This window comes from Eschrichtius robustus, chromosome 4 (genome assembly GCF_028021215.1).
Source record: "Eschrichtius robustus isolate mEscRob2 chromosome 4, mEscRob2.pri, whole genome shotgun sequence".
NCBI classification, from domain to species: domain Eukaryota; kingdom Metazoa; phylum Chordata; class Mammalia; order Artiodactyla; family Eschrichtiidae; genus Eschrichtius; species Eschrichtius robustus.
In genome coordinates, this window is record NC_090827.1 from 18,611,354 (window position 1) to 18,628,159 (window position 16,806).

Genomic DNA, 16,806 nt, shown 5'->3' on the forward strand with positions numbered 1-16,806 from the left:
GTAAGGACATCTTTTTAAGAAAGTCATAGCCACCTACAGGACAGTAGTTATAAATTAAAAATCCAATGATGGGGAGAAATACATAGTAACAAACAACTGCCATTAACTCAATAATGCTTTTAGGTGAAATTGTATTTTATGAATCACAACAGCCATTATGTCTGTTTACATTGTACACAATTTGACCCTTCTGCATATTGACATTGATACGAATGCAACCCTCGGAGTTGTGCAGTGCACAGTCTACCCTACGGTATACAGTGTCCGTGATGACAGCATCTACACATCTTTGGAAACAGTTGAGCAAAACTGGAGGAAACCCATTTATTCAGTGTTCAGTTACTATCTAATTCAAAATGGCTTCAGGGATGCTTTGCAAGGACTCCTTAATTCCCCAGGGGACAGTCATCCATAGATTGGCTACCAATAGGAGGAAGAGAAAGAGGAGGATTATATTGTTGCAAACAGTGATGGGAAAGTTCACAGAAGGAAGGACTCTTCTCCCCACCAAATCCCTAGACTCTCTGCTTTCTAAGATAAAGTATGAGCTAAGAATTACCTCCTATATATTAGTTTCCTAGGGCTGCTGTGAAATAATTATCACAAACTTGGTGTCTTAAGACAACAGACATTTTTTCTCCCACAGTTTTAGAGGCCAGAAGCCCCAAAATCAAGGTGTCTATAGGGTCCTGCTCCCTCTGAAGGCTCTAGGGAAAAATCCTTTCTTGCCTCTTCCAGCTTCTGGTAATTCCCAGCAATTCTTGGCATTCCTTGGCTTTTATCCACATAGTTCTAATCTATGCCTCTGTCTTCACACAGCCTTCTCTGTGTATCTCTGTGCCTGTTCACTTCTTCTTCTAAGGACACCTAACATTGGATTTAGGGCCCACTCTAACCCAATATGACCTTATCTCAAGATCCTTAACTAATTACATCTGCAAAGACTCTATTTCCAAATAAAGTTACATGCTGAGGCTCTGGGTGGACTTGAATTTGAGGAGTACACTACTGAACCCATCACACATCTATAACTAAAAACCTAAATATTTCACAGGCATGCTCTCAAGTCTTTTAAAGAAAATGTTACATTTTTACAGTTGCTGAGTTTTGCAAAGGTAAGGAAGCAATATGTTCCGATTCTGAAACTCAAATAGGAAAATAATAGCCGCAAGGCTACATTGGGAGTGGGTTAAAGCAAACATGTTTTGATGGAACAAAACCATACAGGGCACTAAAGAAAAGGCAAGGTCTCCAGACTCCTGCTTTAGCCTCTTGAGAACAAAACCTTCCCCTGCGTGGTGACTTTTACTTGCATACCTTTCCCTACTCGTGATAGATAAGTCCTGCTTTTAATTCACCATGAAAGAAGGAAATAAAGGAAAGAAGATAGGACATAATTCCACAAGCTTGTTATCTGACTTTCTTTTCATAAAACAAAAACCTTTTATTTTGTTGTTAATTGATGTTTAAATTGTACAGTTAGTTGCTATCTTGATCTTTCTTTCTCTCATTCAGCATATTCATTCACTGAAGCCTGATTGGAATATTTTATCTAAAACACTCTGGGGCTTCCCTGGTGGCGCAGCGGTTGAGAGTCTGCCTGCCAGTGCAGGGGACACGGGTTCAGGCCCTGGTCTGGGAAGATCCCACATGCCGCGGAGCAGCTGGGCCCGTGAGCCACAGTTGCTGAGCCTGCGCGTCTGGAGCCTGTGCCCCGCAACGGGAGGGGCCGCGATGGTGAGAGTCCCGCGCACCGCGATGAAGAGTGGCCCCCGCTTGCCACAACTAGAGAAAGCCCTCGCACAGAAACGAAGACCCAACACAGCCAAAAATAAAATAAATAAACAAAGTAAACAATGCCTTAAAAAAAAAAAAAAACACTCTGATTCTTTATTAATGTAGAATAGAATGTGTGGGATTTTTAAAATATTAGTTTATAATTCTTTTTGAAGTTTGTATAAAGTTTTGGACTTCAAAAAATCCACCACAGTTTTTTTCCTAATATGAATTATTTATCCTGTGCATAAAAAAGTAGAAAAGGGTTTAAGTAAGAAAGAGTTTTAGATTTATAAAACTATCTTTGTTCTTACTCTTTGTTGCTTTCACATTTTCATGTAGCAAATTAAAGGAAAAACTACATTAGTGTAGGAATTCAATATCCTTTTCCTATGTAATACTAAATTTGTTCTCCTGTCTAAATTAAATAAGAATGGAAGAAATATGTTTATCCAGAATAATAGGGTCTGTTGGTAAAGAGATGTGTAAAACTCTGCCCCTGCCATTGAAGTGCTGAAAAAACTGGTGACAAAAATAATAATTATAATGTAATGTGATGCATGCTACAGTAGTGATGTTTACATATTGCTACGATATTATGAAGGACAAGTTGGTTGAAGACTTGAGCTAAATCTGGAAGGATAAAAAAGACTTTGCCAGGCAGAGTACATTGGAGAAGAATGTTCTAGCAAAATAAACAGCTGTGCTAATTCATGGAGTATGTTGTGTTCAGAAAATGTTAAGAAGTTTATGGTGTCTAAAGAATCGGGTTTGTGTAGCAGATGGAAAATAGCAGGAAATGAGGGTAAGATGATAAAGCAGATTGGGATCATGTTATGTGTAGTAGGGATAATATTTTAGAAATACTAAATCAGTGCATTGTAATATCCCCATTAATCATGTTCCTTTGCATTCTTGCATTTCCAGTTTCAAGCCATGAAGTTTATCATGCCATGGTAGGGGAAATACTGTAAAATAAAAGAGTCTTTGATTTATTTTAGGTATCAAAGCAGACTTTCTTGACTCTTTTAGGAAGATAGTAATTGAGAGAGCCAGGTTTTATAAGAGAGGGAAAAGGACTTACTAAATTCCTCAATCTCTCCCTTAATATTTCAAAAGCCAGCCTATACAGTTTGTGTAAGGAGAGCCAATACAGGCAGGAAGGTTAAATTGGAAGCATCTGCCCCTTTCAGTCTTGTACATTGTACAGAAAGACAAGAAATAGGAAGAGTGACACCTGAAGGATGTCTCTCTCCTCTTTCCTCCTGGTTTCTGCTTTGAGACAGCAGAGGGACTGCAGGTAAAAGGTGGGGCATGAGAGAGAAGGGCATTTATTTGTTTGTTTGTTTATAATTATTTTCTTTTTCAATTTTTATTTTATAGTGAAGTATAGTTGATTGACAATGTTGTATTAGTTTCAGGTGTACAGCAAAGTGATTCAGTTATACATATACATATATCCATTCTTTTTCAGATTCTTTTCCCATATAGATTATTACAGAATATTGAGTAGAGTTCCCTGTGCTATACAGTAGGTCCTTGTTGATTATCTATTTTATATATAGTCGTGTGTATATGTTAATCCCAAACTCCTAATTTACACCACCTTTCCCCTTTGGGAACCATAAATTTGTCGAAGTCTGTGAGGCTGTTTCTGTTTTGTAAATAAGTTCATTTGTATCGTTTATTTAGATTCCACATATAAGTAATAGCATATGATATTTGTCTTTCTCTGTCTGACTTACTTCACTTGGTATGATAATCTCCAGATCCATCCATGTTGCTGCAGATGGCATTATTTCATGCTTTTTAATGGCTGAGTAATATTCCATTGTATATATGTACCACATCTACTTTATTCATTCATCTTTGAATGGACATTTAGATTGCTTCCATGTCTTGGCTATTGTAAATAGTGCTGCAATGAACATTGGGATGCATGTATCATTTCAAACCATGTTTTCCTCCAGATATATGCCCAAGAGTAGGATTGCTGGATCATATGGTAGCTCTATTTTTAGTTTTTTAAGGAATCTCCATACTGTTCTCCAATTTACATTCCCACCAACAGTGTAGGAGGGTTCCCTTTTCTCCACATCCTCTCCAGCATTTATTTTTATTTTATTTTTTTAAATTTATTTATTTATTTATTTATTTTTGGCTGTGTTGGGTCTTCGTTTCTGTGCAAGGGCTTTCTCCAGTTGCAGCAAGTGGGGGCCACTCTTCATCGCGGTGCGCAGGCCGCGACGCTCCAGATGCTCAGGCTCAGTAGTTGTGGCTCACGGGCTTAGTTGCTCCGTGGCATGTGGGATCTTCCCAGACCAGGGCTCGAACCCGTGTCCCCTGCGTTGGCAGGCAGATTCTTAACAACCGAGCCACCAGGGAAGCCCCAGCATTTATTATTTATAGGCATTTTGTTGATAGCCATTCTGACTGGTGTGAGGCGATACCTCATTGTGGTTTTGATTTGCATTTCTCTAATAATTAGCGATGTTGAGCATCTTTTCATGGCCTTCTGTATGTGAGGGAAGGGCATTTAGAAACATCGAAACAGAAATTATAAAGACCAAGGACATTGGACCTAGGGACTCTTTAGGAGCAGCGTTGGGAGGCTACTGGCCTGGGAGAACCCCACCCTACACAATGTCCAATATGGCATGGGAACCGTGGTGTGGAGGTGGGGATATATCATGACCACATAAATAAATCCGAGGCACATCTCCTGGCTGCTCATGGCCTATACGTGTCCTCCAGTGACCCCAGAAATTCCTGAATGCTTTAGAGAGGGAACCTGAAAGTGCTGAGAGAGCCAGTAGACCAGCATAGCCTGGAATCATATAAGTAACACTGTGAGAAAACTTAAAGGCCCAGGGCAAATGACCAGGCTTCAGTAGTTCATGCCACCACATCACCCCCCAAAGTTGCACCTCAATGCTCACTAGTCCAAGGAGAATACTCATCCAGATTTTCACAGCAGAAATTCACCAATCATCCAACTAACATGTATTTTTTAAGTAGCTAGACGTTTTAATGTGAGGATACAGAGATGAACAAGACAGGCAGAACTTTCTGATGAAGTGATTTTTGACTTGAGCCTTGAATGGTGAGAAGGAGGCAGTACATGCAGATCTTGGGGAAGGTCTGAAGTGGGCTAGAGCACTGTGAATGAGAAGGACAGTGGCAAGAGATGAAGTCAGAGAGGGAGGCAGAAAGGGAAGACATAGATAGGGCCTTGTAGGCCTTGGTAGAGAGCTTGGATTTTATTATGAAGGCAGTCATGAAGGGGAGTGACATGATCTGATTTACCCATTAGAAAGACAATTCTGGATGCTGTGTGAAGGGTTGACCGTAAGAGACAAAAGTGAAAACAGGGAGGCTAGTCAGGAAGCAACTTCAGTGGTTCAAATGAGAGACGACAGAAGCTTAGTTATAACAGCAGAAATAGTGAATTTCTGCTGTCTGATTTGTCACATATTTGGAAGTACAGCCAATAGGGCTTGCTCATGGATCGGATTGAGATGTGAGGCAAAGAGAGGAATGGGGACTGTTGGTTTGAGCAGCTGGGGTACAGTGGCCATTACTGACATGGGGAAGGTTTGGTAGGAGATGAGTGGATTTGGGGAGAGGTAGAATCAAGAGTCTTGTCTTGGCAATGTTAAGTTTGAGATGCCAATTAGACATCCAAATGGAGATATCAAGTTGGGAGATGGATATATGAGTCCACAGCAGGACAATTCAGGATTGGAGATGAAAGATCAGTCTACAGTTTATCTGCAGCATATAGATGGTATTTAAGCCAAGGGGCAGGATGAGGTCATCTAGATAGAGAGAAAGGACTCCTCTCCTCACCACCACAAGATCCTGTACCACCCTCTCTTCCCAGCCCAGAGACTCTTAGAGAGTAATAGTGGAGGGAGAAGAAATCTGAGACACTGAGCATCCTGTAAAAGAACTACACATTTAAACAAGTGGATGTTTAAAGTTATTTTACTGGATTACATTTACAGGTTTAGATTAAAATTTCTATTTTCTTTTACCTACGACACAGTAAATGAGGGCTTAACAGATCAGCCGTAGAGAAAAATAAATTTCATTTTCTTTGATCACCTGAGTATAGTGTGAATAAACCTGAGATATATAATCTTCGTATATAATTTTAAGCCCAGCAGTTCTTATGATAAACAAATACTTTTTCTTGTTACTCTTCTAAAATGAAATTCATGGATGATAAAACTGACCTACACATGGTTTCAAACAATCAAGATAATATTTAATGTCATATATAAGAGAAATGAAAGTAACTTATAATAACATGTACTTCAATATATCAATGCTTGGGCACAACTACACTAGAAAACATGAAGTAGTCAGATGCTTACATCTATATATAGACTCACCATAAATGTGATAGCCACAAATGAAGATGTGTTTTTGGCAACTCTGTTACCCCAAGCAGCATCCACCATCAGTGTTAGGATTCTTGAAAATGGCAAACAACTTTTGTAAAGTTCTGAACAAAACTAAGTACATACTTCCCTGAATTTACACAACACTTCCATTCCTGTAAAACGTCTGCTTAAATGCTTATACAAGTTTCCCACTTACATGAATTTCTTGGGGGACATTTAAAAGATGTGCCAAACATGAAATAAACTTTTATTAAGCAAGACTGTCCATGCATTGTAGAACATCTAGCCTCCCTGGCCCTGCCCAATGAGAGCCAGTAGTACTCCTAATCCTTGTGACAATCAAAAATATACTCACAAATTTGCAAATATCCCTAGGGGGCAATATTACTCCCCTTGAGGACCACTTTTTAAGTGATATAAGACTATTTTTTAGTTAATAGAGAGCCAATGAAAAATTGTAAATAGCAAGGTGTTCACACACCAGTGTTTTGGAAGACAAACCCCGATGGCATTGTACAAATTGAAATAGGTAGAAATTAGTGGTTAAGAGTTCCTTTAGGTAGCTGTTGCAATAATTTGGATAATAGATGATAAAAGCCTAGATTAAGATCATAGCATTATGAAGGTAGAAGAAGAATCATAATCTGGAGACAGTCCAAAGCAAAATGAAAAAATTTGAAGGTCAATTATACCTAGATTGGGGAAGAGAGAGAAATACAGAATGGCTCTGAGCTTTCTAATTTGGGAGATCAGATAAGTGATAATGCCATTAGCCATGTTAATGAATACAGGAAGAGAAGCAGATTGGAAGCACAAAGGGTAGAAGCTAAATTAAATTTCATTTCATGAATATACAGCTTGAAGAAGCTGCAAGACATTTTTTGCTTTCACCCAATTTACTAGCATTAGTTCATTCAACAAATATGTATTGACTACCAACTATGTGCCTGTCACTGGATTTGTAGCCGTAAGACAGTCGTGCTCTCTGCCCTCAAGAAATTTACTATCTAATGAGAGAAAAAGACATTTCAACTAATAATTACACACATAATCATCTAATTATAATTATGGTTAGTGCAGTCGTGATAAATACACCAAAGAGTTTGGCGTCCAGTGAAAATTTGACCTAATTAGTCTGGGCAGTAAGGAGATGTTCACTATCCCTGCCGGAGAGTCTATAGCAATCTTTACGCCCTCCAGCTTCTTAACATGCTTCTTTACATCACTCTGCATTGCCAGAGTGTGACACTGGTTGAGAATTATTGAGATGACCTTAGCTTAGTACAATTTCCTTAGCTACTGTCTTCTTGTGGTCTCTGAGCCAGCCTTGCAATCTTTATTACCCATCATGGCTTTCATGTGAGAATACCCACAACTAAACTCATTGGGGAAAAATAAAATAAATCATTTTTCCTGATCCAAATCTGACTTTTTCTTACCAAACACCTCTTAACTTTGGGTTGGAGCTGTGAGAGCAACTGTTTGAAGTCTCATAGTCATATATGAAGCTGGCTCCTCACACCTTTGTCCCTGTGGCAGATAATTGTCAGGTACACATGGGGATGTCTACCTGCCTCTCAAAATCACCTCTCCCACCATCCCCAGAAAACTCCACCTCCACTTTCCCGATTCATATGGGCAGCCCACAAGGAAGCTGGTTCGGAAAAATCAAACAGGGCCTCAGCCAGTATCCTTGTGAGTGTTTGTGGCAGCACACAGAAACAGTGAGATCACCTGACACTCCCTAGACCCCCAAAGGGAATCAGTCCCAAGGGAATCCTCACACCTGTGAAGAAAGGCTGTTGCAGCAGTCGCTCAAGTGAGACAAAGTTTCTGTTATAATCGGAATAAAAAGGGGAGGTGTAACGTAAACTTTGATGAGTTATAAGACTCTGTGGATGAAATAAGTTTCTACTTAAAATCTGGCCATCTGATGTTCATAACATTTCTCTTCAGTCAGTATTGACTTGGCCAGAAGCCATGGCATCAACACAGGGAAAATGTGAAAGATTTTCCACGTTTTACAATTTTCGCTGCAAAACTACGTTTTAAATGTAATTTTAATATGTCACTACTACTTTCTAACTCACAATTTGAAAAATCAGTGTTTATGTGAACTTCTGAAAGTTGCCCCAGACCCAAACCACACACACACACACACACACACATACATACATACATACACACACACATCCTACTTTCTTTTAATAGAACAAATCTAAAATATTATAATACAGTGCAAATAAAAATTTTAACATCTATCTTTTAAAGACATCTTCTCAGTTCTAAAAGATCATGAATTCATAAAGCCCCAATCATTCTCCAAACACATGGTAGCTCTGTTAAGAAAACCTAGGTAATTAGAAAGTATATGAAATCTTAATTAATTAAATAGAGGTGCTTCCAGAGATGAAGAGGGCAGTTTTGCCTCTGTAATATACTATTGTTACTGTCATCATTGACAATTTGAACACTGTAGACACAGGCATCTCTATGTAGGAGATAGTGTCTATGGGGGCTTCCCTGGCAGTCCAGTGGTTAAGACTCCATGCTTCCACTGCAGGGGGCATGGGTTTGATCCCTGGTCAGGGAACTAAGATCCCACATGCTGCATGGCGCAAACTAAGACAGAAATAAAAGGAAGATAGTGTCTACGGAATATCTATAGGAGAGTAATTCATTTGTGCTGATGTCTAACTAGAACATTGTAAAAAATTAAGTACCAAAATACACCAACTATTTTAAACAAATAGAAATAATATAATATATATGCACACATTATTATTATGTTTTAATTACAGTTCCAATGAAGATTAAATCAGTTGCATTTCTGATGTTAGGTGTGCCTTTTAAAAAATATTATTTCTCTTTCAGTTACAATGATGACTGGAAATATTGAACTATCTTAATAATTGGGGTCAGAAAAGAGCTGATGATAGATTCAAATCCTTGGGTATATATTCAAACAAAATATATATAAATAATGAGGTCTCACTTAGCTATAATCTCTTTGGGAGCCTCTTTTCAAATTCAGAAATGAGAACCTGGAAAACACAAGCTGATGCAATATTCTGAAAAATCCTCCAGGGAAAAGAACATCTACAAAACAAGCATAGCAAATGAATTGTGTTCAAGACTTTAAACCAAAATGTTAATGCTAGAAGAGCAATATAGGATTATGAAAGTAAAATTATTTCACATTATCACTTTAAACCATTCTCTCTGGGGACTTCAGTAATTACTTTCAAGAATATATTCATTACAGGAAAATTGAAAGCTATAGTTATTTTGTCTTGATTTTTAATAAAAGTATTGCTTTTATAATAGCATTGGACTTAATAAAAGAAATGAAACTAACCCCCCCCAAACCAAAAGCATGGTATTATTTAAAAAGCTCCCTCTTTGGTTACACTGACCTGAAAAATAATAAGGCAAGCTTAATGTTCATGATAAATCCCATGGGATTGAGAATATTTTTATGAATATGAATATGAAAGTTTCTATGAGAAACATTTGCATTTTGCCACTGCATAAAAAAAAAAGCAAGTTGCAAATGAGGTAGAGAGAACTTAATTAAAATAATTTTACCAAATTTTAATTCTTGAGTACCTACCAAACCATTGTGATAATATTCTTATTGACTAGTTAACATGGAAAAAAACTTTTTAATTTTTAATTTTAAGTAGATTTTTGAAAGTATAAATGATCCTCACCCTAATCTCAGTTTATAGTTAAATGATAATATATGATAATTAGAATATCTTCTGAATTACTTGTAGAAAGTAATCACTGTGATTTTTTTTTTATATTTTAATGTATCCATTGGAAAAAATAGTTCTGTGAATTTAGCAAGACATAAAAACTTGTTCCATAGTTAAAATTCTTATGCATGGACTTCCCTGGTGGTGCAGTGGTTAAGAATCCGCCTGCCAATGCAGGACACGGGTTTGATCCCTACTCTGGGAAGATCCCACATGCCGCGGAGCAACTTAGCCCTTATGCCACAACTACTGAGCCTGCGCTCTAGAGCCCATGAGCCACAACTGCTGAGCCCACATGTCACAACCACTGAAGCCTGTGCACCTAGGGTCTGTGCTTTGCAACAAGAGAAGCCACCGCAATGAGAAGCCTGCGCACAGCAACGAAGAGTAGCCCCCGCTCGCCGCAACTAGAGAAAGCCTGCGTGCAGCAACAAAGACCCAACGCAGCCAAAAAAAAAAAAAAGAAGAATAAAAAAAAATTCTTATGCATTATTCAGTACTTACATACTATTTTTTGCACTAATATGTCTCACAGAGTACTTACAAAATTTAGAATCCTCGATAGAACAGGAAGAACTCTTATATGTTACCTAATATTAAGGTAGACAAAATAACGATCCCCCAAAGCCGTCCATGTCCTAATTCCCAAAACCTGTGAATAAATTAGATTACATGGCCAAAGGGAATTAAGGAATAAGGTTGCAGATAGAATTAAGGTTGCTAATCAGATGGATTTGCAGTGTGGAGGTTATCCTGCATTATCTAGGTGGGCCCAGTGTAATCACAGGGGTGCTTAGGAGTAGAAGAGGGAAGCAGAAGACTTAGAATCAGAGAGAGATTTGAAGATGCTATGCTGCTGGCTTTGAAGATGGAGGAAGGGGCCACAAACAATGCAGGCAGCTTCCAGAAGAAGGAAAAGGCAAGGAAATGGATTCTCGCCTAGAGCCTCCAGAAGGAATGCAGTCCTGCTAGCAGCTTGACTTTAGCCCAGTGAGACCCATTTTGGACTTCAGACCTCCAGTACTGTAAGAAAATAACTTTGTGTTGTTGTAAACCAATATGTTTGTGGTAATTTGTTATAGCAGCAATAAAAAATTAATATGCCTGATTTTACAAACAAGGAAATAAAGAGTTAAAGTGACACTAATTTTCTAATTAATGGAAAATCTTGGTTAATATAAAGAGCTTCTTATTTTTAGGCCTAAGGGCTAAGCCACTTATATTTACAAATAATGAAAATTAATACAGGAATAAGGAAAAATTAAAACAAAAATATAGCACAAACAATTGAAGGGTTGTACTACTATAAATAAAATGAATAAAAGATAGTAGGTAACTATCATGCAGTCCAACAGTACTGTGGAGAGTTATGGCAGATTACCCTAAGAACTGGATAATCAGTTCTTTTAACTTTAGAGTATAATTTTTTATGGATGTACCTGACATTTTTGGAGTTTCTAGAGCCACACAAATGAGTGACCACAATAATGATACCATAAAATAAAGCTTTTACTTATGAGAAGCTATGAAACTTATGAGAAGATTATGCAACCCAGTGTATAATTTCCTTTCCACACAAAGGTTGGACAGAACAACTTCTCATATCAGTGAAAAGCAGAGTTTAAGCAGAGAGAATCTAATGTGTTTTGTTTTTCTCATCATATCTTTTTCTGGTGTAGAGCGGATATGAAGTATTAGGCTTTAAAAGAGTGTTGAGAGATTTACAGTCAAGATGACACTGTAAGTTCAGGTTTTCATGTGCCCACCCAGCACACAAAAAAAATCAGTAACATATATTGTATAACATTAAGAGAGAAAGCCAAAAAAGACCTGTCAGACTCGAACGTAAGATAAATCACCATGGATAAGAAAGAAGCAGAAGAGAAACGTCACAAGCTCTGCTGGACTCTAAATCCAAAAATAAGAATTGGTGGCTGGAATTTGCTTTCTGAAGGCTAACAGGGACAAAAAATATGCCCTGCCAGGTGGAGGACTGCAACCGCAGCCACTGATCCAAGCTAGGCTTGGGGTGGAGCTCACCTCCAAAAAGGCAAATGGAAAACCAGTGTTGTATCCACTGCTTTGTATAGTGGATACGGAGCTTCAGGCCTAGGCAAAGAAAACAGTAGGCACAGCTCCTCAAATGTGAAGAAAAGCAAGTCATTAGCTGGCTTGATGAACAAATCCGCAATATTGCCAAATCAACAGGTAGCAAGGACTCCAAACTATTATAAAACCTGATTTTGGCCTGAGGATCTGGGCAGAGGCAACAATACAACCACCAGAGAAGCAGGGGTGAGCACAGAAGTAGAGAAAGTAAGAGAGAAATGCAAAGTAAAAGTTCAAAATATATATATTTCCAAGAACAACAGCAATAAAATCAACAGAGGAATCCATCCCAGAAGAAATTAATTTAGAGAATAGTCTAACGAAGATATTAAATATTTAGCAAGTTCATTGATATAAATGAAGACATAATTTGCTTTTAAAAAATAAAAAGAAATTTGAAACAAGAGAAAAATGAAGAAAAAAGATAAATATGAGAATTTAATAGAAATTAAAAATAAAGCTATTGAGATTTTAAAAACTCAATAAATGGAATAAAACTCTAGATAGTATTAATGGATACAAAGAGAGAATTAGCAAACTTAAAGATGATATTGAGATTATTCACCCCAAAAATAGAACTTTGGGACAAAGAAATTTATTTAAAAGAAAGAGATATAAATTAAAATAAATTTAGGGCTTCCCTGGTGGCGCAGTGGTTGAGAATCTGCCTGCCAATGCACGGGACACGGGTTCGAGCCCTGGTCTGGGAAGATCCCACATGCTACGGAGCAACTGGGCCCGTGAGCCACAACTACTGAGCCTGCGCGTCTGGAGCCTGTGCTCCGCAACAAGAGAGGCCACGATGGTGAGAGGCCCGCACACCGCAATGAAGAGTGGTCCCCACTTGCCGCAACTAGAGAAAGCCCTCGCACAGAAACGAAGACTCAACACAGTCATAAATAAATAAATAAATAAATAAATAAATAAATAAATAAATAAATAAATAAATAAATAAAAGAACGTGAATTTCTTTAAAATAAATAAATAAATAAATTTAAAAAAATAAAAAGGGACTTCCCTGGTGGTCCAGTGGTTAAGACTCCATGCTTCCACTGTAGGGGGCATGGGTTTGATCCCTGGTCTGGGAACTAAGATCCCACATGCTGTAAGGTGTGGCCAATAAACAAATAAAGATAAATAAATAATAAAAATAAAAATATAATTAGGTACAAGAAGCAACTGAAAAAAAAGAAGCAAATAGACCTCTCCTACATTGTTAGTAGGAATGTAAAATTGGACAACCACTTTGGAAAATACCTTGGCAATTTTTTGTAAAGTAAAACAAACACTTCTTGTATGAACCAGCAATCACATTCCTAAATATTGACCTAAGAGAAATAAAAGCATATGTTGATACAAATTTTTTATTGGAGAATGTTTATAGATCTATTTATAATAGCCCCCAAACTGGAAACAACTCAAATATTCATCAACTGGTGAATGGTGAATGAATAAACAAATTGTGAAACATCCATACAGTGGAATACAACTCAGCAATAAAAAGACACAAAAAGTACTAGTGCATGAAATAATATAAATGAACCTGCAAAACCCATCATACTAAGTGATAGAAATCAAATAAAAATTCTGTAGAATTCCATTTATGTAACATTCTGAAAGGCAAATTCATAGAGACAGTAATCAGATCATTGTCAGAGATTGGAGATGGGAGAGGGGTTGCATAACAAGGGGCATGAAAGAACTTTTGGGTTTAATGAAAATGTTCTATATTACTGAGCTGTACACATAAAAAGACTGAATTTCATTGTGTGTAAAATATACCTCAATGAACCTGAATTTTAGAAAAGAATAAAGAAAAAATATTAAAAGCTACCAGAGAGAGAAGAGGAACACATTTTAACCTATAGCAGGCCTCTCATCAATAATAATAGGCAACAGAGGCAATGAAATGATAGCTTTAAAGCACTGAGGAAAAGAATAATTGTTAACCTAAAATTTTATGTACAGTCAAACTATCATTCAAGAGTAAAACAAAATAATTACATTTTCAGATACACAAAGACTGAGAGCGAATACTACTTATGGACTGTCAATGAAAGAAATAGTGAAGGATGTCTTTCAGCAATAAGTAAAATAAACCAGAAGATGCATAAGACTTTTTTAAATGGTGTATTAGAAATTAACAAACTGATGGTTGCCAAAGGGGAAAGGGGGAGAGGAAGGGATAAGTTAGGAATATGGGATGAACAGATACACACTACTATAAATAAAATAGATAAGCAACAAGGATTTACTATATAACACAGGGAACAATATTCAATATCTTGTAATAGCCCATAATGGAAAATAATCTGAAATAGATATATATATAAAAGTGAATCACTTTTCTGTACACCTGAAACTAATATTGTAAATCAACTACAATTTAAAAAATTAATGAAGTGCTCACTTCAGCAACACATATACTAAAATTGGAACAATACAGAGAAGATTAGCATGGCTCCCGCACAAGGATGACACACAAATTCATGAAACATTCCATATTTTTTTTAATTAATGAAACTAAATTTAGTACTGACTATAAAAAAAAAAACTACTTTTGTATTAAAAAAAGTCAAACAATCATGAGATTGGAGAGTACAATAATGGATAACTGAAGCATACTAAGATCATTTTATGTTTGAAAAATAAAAACACCAGATAACTTAAAATCTGTAAGAAATATTTATAGTTAAATATTATGCTGAAAAAGTAAGGATTATAACTAATAGACAAAATATATAATCAGTAATAAATGACTCAGCAGACAAAAAGTGGAGAATAGAAAACTTTTGGACCAAGAGAAGGCAGAAAAAAAAAATTAAGCAATAGAAAAAGAATGGTAGGCATAAAATATAAAATAAGACTGTTAAAGTCCTTGCAGATATACCAGAAATAGTAATCAATGAGATTATTAGGTTGGATAAAGCAACAAACCTTGCTCTATGTTGCTAGCAATGCACTAAACTAAAAGACCACACACAAAAACTGAAAATAAAAGATATCTCATGTAAATACTAGCCAAAGAAAGTTATTTTAGTGATAGAAGATTTGGAAAAAGTCAAATTTCAAAAAACAAAAAAAAAGAACAATTCAAGAGAATGAGAAGAAAAAAACCACAGACTTGGAGAAAATATTTGCAAAAGACACATCTGATAACAGACTATTATCCAAAATACACAAAGGACTCTTAAAACTTAGTAATAACCTGATTAAAACATGGGCCAAAGATCTGAACAGACAATAATCAAAGAAGATATATAGATGACAAATTCCTGTGAAAGGATGCTCCACATCATATGCCACTAGAGAATTGCAAGTTAAAACAATAATGAGATACCATTACATACCTATTAGAATGACCAAAACCCGAAACACTGATGATACCAAATGCTGGAAACGATGTGGAGCAACAGGAACTCTCATATATCACTGCTGGGAATACAAAATGTTACAGCCATTTTGGAAGACTTTTGGAATTTTGGCAATTTCTTACAAAGCTACACATATTCTTACCAATAATCCAGTCATTGTGATCCTTGGTATTCATCCAAAGCAGTTGAAAACTTATATTCACACGAAAACCTACACATAGGTGTTTGTAGCAGCTTTATTCATAGTTGCCAAATCTTGGAAGCAACAAAGATGTATTTCATTAGGCAAATGAACAAACTATGGTACGTCCAGACAACGGAATATTATTCAGCACTAAAAAGAAATGAGCTATTAAGCTATGAAAAGACACATAGGAACATTAAATGCGTATTACTAAGTGAAAGAAAACAATCTGAAAAAGATACATACTGTATAGTTCCAATTATATGACTTTTTTGAAAAGGCAGAAATATAGAGACAATAAAAAGTTAAGGGATTGCCAGAAGTCAGAGAGGGCAGAGATGAATACACAAAGCACAGAGGATTTTTAGAGTAATGAAAATACTCTGTATTATTTTATAATGATGACTATTTGTCATTATACATTATACGTACATTATACATTTGTCCAAACCCATAGAATGTACAACACCAAACATGAATCCTAAGTTACACTGTGGACTTTGGGTGATTATGATGTGACAATGTGGGTTCATCCTTGGTTAAAAAAAAAAGATCCATTCTGGTGAGTGATGTTGATAATGGAGGCTATGCATGTATGGGGAAAAAGGTATGTGAGAAATCTCTGTATCTTCCTCTCAATTTTGTTGTAAACCTAAAACTCCTCTAAAAAATAGTCTTAAAAAATGCAGTGTCTAGGCAATGTGTCTTTACAAGGCTCCCGACTTAGTTCCTATTTGTGTAGCTTCCATGATTGATTCTCCTTTCTTTCCAGAAATTTTGAGAGGTATCCAATATCCTTTACTAAAATCCTTTTCTGCTGATGCCTAGCAGAGCTGGTATTATTGCTTACAACTAAGAATCCTAACTAATATAGCTCTCAGGTACAAGCCACCTGGAAATTAGAGTTTATCATATAGCCTCTGTGGAGGAACAAAGAAACACTGTGCCCTTGGGCTGTATTGTTAGGAATCTGAGCATTGTAGCATAGGAAGAGTTTGAAGGATCCAAGAGTATGTGCACTTTAACTGACACGCTATAGAAATGGCTCTCTGTGTGTTTTTTTACCGCTAAATACAGTGGCCTCTGTTCTCTTCTCATGATTGACCTTTGTGCCATATTTGGTACTGTTGACCACTCCCTCCCTCTGGAAGCTCTATTATGCCTTGACAGAGAGCATTTCAAGGGCAAAGATT

The 16,806-nt window shown here is 36.7% G+C and overlaps 1 non-coding gene across 1 annotated transcript; it reads left to right on the forward strand.

Moving 5' to 3' along the window:
* The first annotated feature begins 14,457 nt into the window (after positions 1 to 14,457).
* Positions 14,458 to 14,564, forward strand: LOC137764512 (U6 spliceosomal RNA). The gene has a single exon (XR_011074014.1). It is a non-coding gene; the product is annotated as a U6 spliceosomal RNA (small nuclear RNA).
* Positions 14,565 to 16,806: the final 2,242 nt, after the last annotated feature.